Genomic DNA, 4,035 nt, shown 5'->3' with positions numbered 1-4,035 from the left:
GGCGGCGTAAATGAAGAGAGGCAGTCGGCATGAAACCTTCTTTTATTAAGTGTTGTTTTCATCGAGCGTCTTTCATTAAAGGTTGTGTTCTGAAGCAGTCTTTTCTTCAACAGCGCTGTTCTCCGGGGAGAAGGTCTGCCGGCATCTCTAGAAATCTCCCCCCGCCCCTGACCGCCTCCCCCCCCGCCCCCGTTGCCGGTTTGCGCGGCGCCCCCCCCTTCCCGCCGTTGCCTCTTGCCGCTACCCCCGCCCCCCCCCCCCCGCTGCCGGTTTGCGCGGAGCCCCCCCTCCCGACGTTGCCTCTTGCCGCTACCCCCCGCCCCCCCCCCGCTGCCGGTTTGCGCGGAGCCCCCCCTCCCGCCGTTGCCTCTTGCCGCTACCCCCCGCCCCCCCCCGCTGCCGGTTTGCGCGGAGCCCCCCCTTCCCGCCGTTGCCTCTTGCCGCTACCCCCCGCCCCCACCCGCTGCCGGTTTGCGCGGAGCCCCCCCTTCCCGCCGTTGCCTCTTGCCGCTACCCCCCCCCCCCCCCCCGCTGCCGGTTTGCGCGGAGCCCCCCCCTTCCCGCCGTTGCCTCTTGCCGCTACCCCCGCCCCCCCCCCGCTGCCGGTTTGCGCGGAGCCCCCCCTTCCCGCCGTTGCCTCTTGCCGCTACCCCCCGCCCCCCCCCCGCTGCCGGTTTGCGCGGAGCCCCCCCTTCCCGCCGTTGCCTCTTGCCGCTACCCCCGCCCCCCCCCGCTGCCGGTTTGCGCGGAGGCCCCCCTTCCCGCCGTTGCCTCTTGCCGTTACCCCCGCCCCCCCCCCCCGCTGCCGGTTTGCGCGGAGCGCCCCCGCCTGCCGTTGCCTCTTGCCGCGGCCACCACCGCCCCCTCCACACCCCCGGGCCCCCGTTACCGGTTTGCGCGGAGCCCCCCCTCCCGACGTTGCCTCTTGCCGCTGCTGCCACCCCCAGCTCCCCACACCCCCCGGCTCCCGTTAGCGGTTTGCGCGGAGCCCCCCCTTCCCGCCGTTGCCTCTTGCCGCTACCCCCCGCCCCCCCCCCCCGCTGCCGGTTTGCGCGGAGCCCCCCCGCCTGCCGTTGCCTCTTGCCGCGGCCGCCACCGCCCCCCCCCACACCCCCCGGCCCCCGTTACCGGTTTGCGCGGAGCCCCCCCTCCCGACGTTGCCTCTTGCCGCTGCTGCCACCCCCAGCTCCCCACACCCCCCGGCCCCCGTTACCGGTTTGCGCGGAGCCCCCCCTTCCCCCCTTCGCGGGCTGCCGCTTCCCTCCCGGGCTGCCCGGCTGCTCTCTAACCCCTGCGACCGAGGCGGCGCTGTTAGGGCGGCCGTGCCGGTGCCCCTTGCCGCAGCTAGCCTCTCGCCGCTGCCCCTCCCGTCCGTCGTCCCCCGTCCCCAAAAACTTGCTGCTCTCCACGCTGGAGCCTGCACGGGGGAGGTTGCGCTCCGCTCCTCCGGCCCTAAAGCCGCCCTCGCCCGCCCCCCGGCTTGCCGCTTGGCTCGGCTGCCCGCCCCGCCCGCTAATCCCCCCAACGCCCCCACCCCAAAAACACCCCAGCCCTACCGCATGCCGCTCCCCCTCTCCCCGCTCTCGCTGACCGCTGCCACCCCCCCCCACCCCCTCCCCCCCCGAAACAAACCCCCCAGCCCTACCGCATGCCGCTCCCCCTCTCTCCCTAGCCTGCCCCCCCCGCCGTCGCTTGCTGCCGCCGCCCGCCGCCGCCGCCGCCGCCGCCGGGACCCGCCTCGGTCTGGTGGCGCGCGCGCTCGGAGATCCCCGGCTACCCGTCCGTCCGTCCCTCCCTCCCGCCCCGCCCCGGGGGAGGGCCCGGGGCAGCGCGGGCAGGCGGGGAGCAAAAAAAGGCGCGGGCGCCAAAAAACGTCGGGGTCCCGGGGTGGCGGAGGGGGGCGGCGGCGGGGGCGGCGGCGGGTACACGGCGCCGGGTCCAGGGCGCCGGGTCCAGCCCGTCCCGGGGCGGGGACAGGTGGTGTCGTCCGTCCCCGCCCCCGTAACCTGCTCTGAAGCATCCGCTTCCCGCCGCGGTTCGCCCTCCACCCCCCCGCCGCACACGCAGCTGCCGCTTCCCGCCGCCTCTGCCCCCCGCCCCGGGATCAACCACCCGCCGGGTCCAGCCGGTCCCGGTCCCGGGAACCTGCTCCCGGGGCCAGCCGGAGCCACGCCCCCTCCTCTGACGCTTCCAGCTACCGCCTCCCCTCCCACCCCCCAAACTCACACTGGCCCTCGCCGGCCCGCCCACCCGCCTACCTGCTTGCCCGCCGCCGCTGGGTGGCGTGCCGGACACTCTCGCACACAGGTACACAGACAGGGACACAGGGACACAGGCACTCGGGCACACAGGGACACAGGGACACAGGGACACAAGGACACAGGGACACAGGCACTCAGGCACTCAGGCACTCAGGGACACAGGGACACAGGGACACAGGCACTCAGGCACTCAGGGACACAGGGACACAGGGACACAGGCACTCAGGCACTCAGGGACACAGGGACACAGGGACGCAGGGACACAGGCACTCAGGCACACAGGGACACAGGTGGCGGGCCGGAGGCCTCTCTCCACTGTGTGGCAGGGGTCCAAGAGCCACCCCAGCCCAACCCAGAGGGTCTTTTGCACCTCTCTAGAGGCCACCCAGAGACCCCAGGCCGCAGCAGAAGCCTCCCCCGCATGCTCTGCAGGCTTCCGACCCACCCCAGGCCGCAGCAGAAGCCTCCCCCGCAAGCTCTGCAGGCTTCCGACCCACCCCAGGCCGCAGCAGAAGCCTCTCCCGCACGCTCTGCAGGCTTCTCAGCCACCCCAGGCCGCAGCAGAAGCCTCTCCCGCACGCTCTGCAGGCTTCTCAGCCACCCCAGGCCGCACCAGAAGCCTCTCCCGCACGCTCTGCAGGCTTCTCAGCCACCCCAGGCCGCACCAGAAGCCTCCCCCGCACGCTCTGCAGGCTTCTCAGCCACCCCAGGCCGCACCAGAAGCCTCTCCCGCACGCTCTGCAGGCTTCTCAGCCACCCCAGGCCGCAGCAGAAGCCTCTCCCGCACGCTCTGCAGGCTTCCGACCCACCCCAGGCCGCAGCAGAAGCCTCTCCCGCACGCTCTGCAGGCTTCTCAGCCACCCCAGGCCGCAGCAGAAGCCTCTCCCGCACGCTCTGCAGGCTTCTCAGCCACCCCAGGCCGCACCAGAAGCCTCTCCCGCACGCTCTGCAGGCTTCTCAGCCACCCCAGGCCGCACCAGAAGCCTCCCCCGCACGCTCTGCAGGCTTCTCAGCCACCCCAGGCCGCACCAGAAGCCTCCCCCCGCACGCTCTGCAGGCTTCTCAGCCACCCCAGGCCGCACCAGAAGCCTCTCCCGCACGCTCTGCAGGCTTCTCAGCCACCCCAGGCCGCACCAGAAGCCTCCCCCGCACGCTCTGCAGGCTTCTCAGCCACCCCAGGCCGCACCAGAAGCCTCCCCCGCACGCTCTGCAGGCTTCCCACCCACCCCAGGCCGCAGCAGAAGCCTCTCCCGCACGCTCTGCAGGCTTCTCAGCCACCCCAGGCCGCAGCAGAAGCCTCTCCCGCACGCCCTGCAGGCTTCTCAGCCACCCCAGGCCGCAGCAGAAGCCTCTCCCGCACGCTCTGCAGGCTTCTCAGCCACCCCAGGCCGCAGCAGAAGCCTCTCCCGCACGCTCTGCAGGCTTCTCAGCCACCCCAGGCCGCAGCAGAAGCCTCTCCCGCACGCTCTGCAGGCTTCTCAGCCACCCCAGGCCGCACCAGAAGCCTCTCCCGCACGCTCTGCAGGCTTCTCAGCCACCCCAGGCCGCAGCAGAAGCCTCTCCCGCACGCTCTGCAGGCTTCTCAGCCACCCCAGGCCGCAGCAGAAGCCTCTCCCGCACGCTCTGCAGGCTTCTCAGCCACCCCAGGCCCCAACAGAAGCCTCTCCCGCACGCTCTGCAGGCTTCTCAGCCACCCCAGGCCGCAGCAGAAGCCTCTCCCGCACGCTCTGCAGGCTTCCGACCCACCCCAGGCCGCAGCAGAAGCCTCTCCCGC

The sequence above is a fragment of the Melanerpes formicivorus genome, unplaced genomic scaffold (assembly GCF_026170545.1).
Source record: "Melanerpes formicivorus ecotype bairdi unplaced genomic scaffold, bMelFor1.0.p_v2 SCAF_642, whole genome shotgun sequence".
NCBI lineage: Eukaryota > Metazoa > Chordata > Aves > Piciformes > Picidae > Melanerpes > Melanerpes formicivorus.
Note: the sequence above shows the minus strand (reverse complement) of the source record.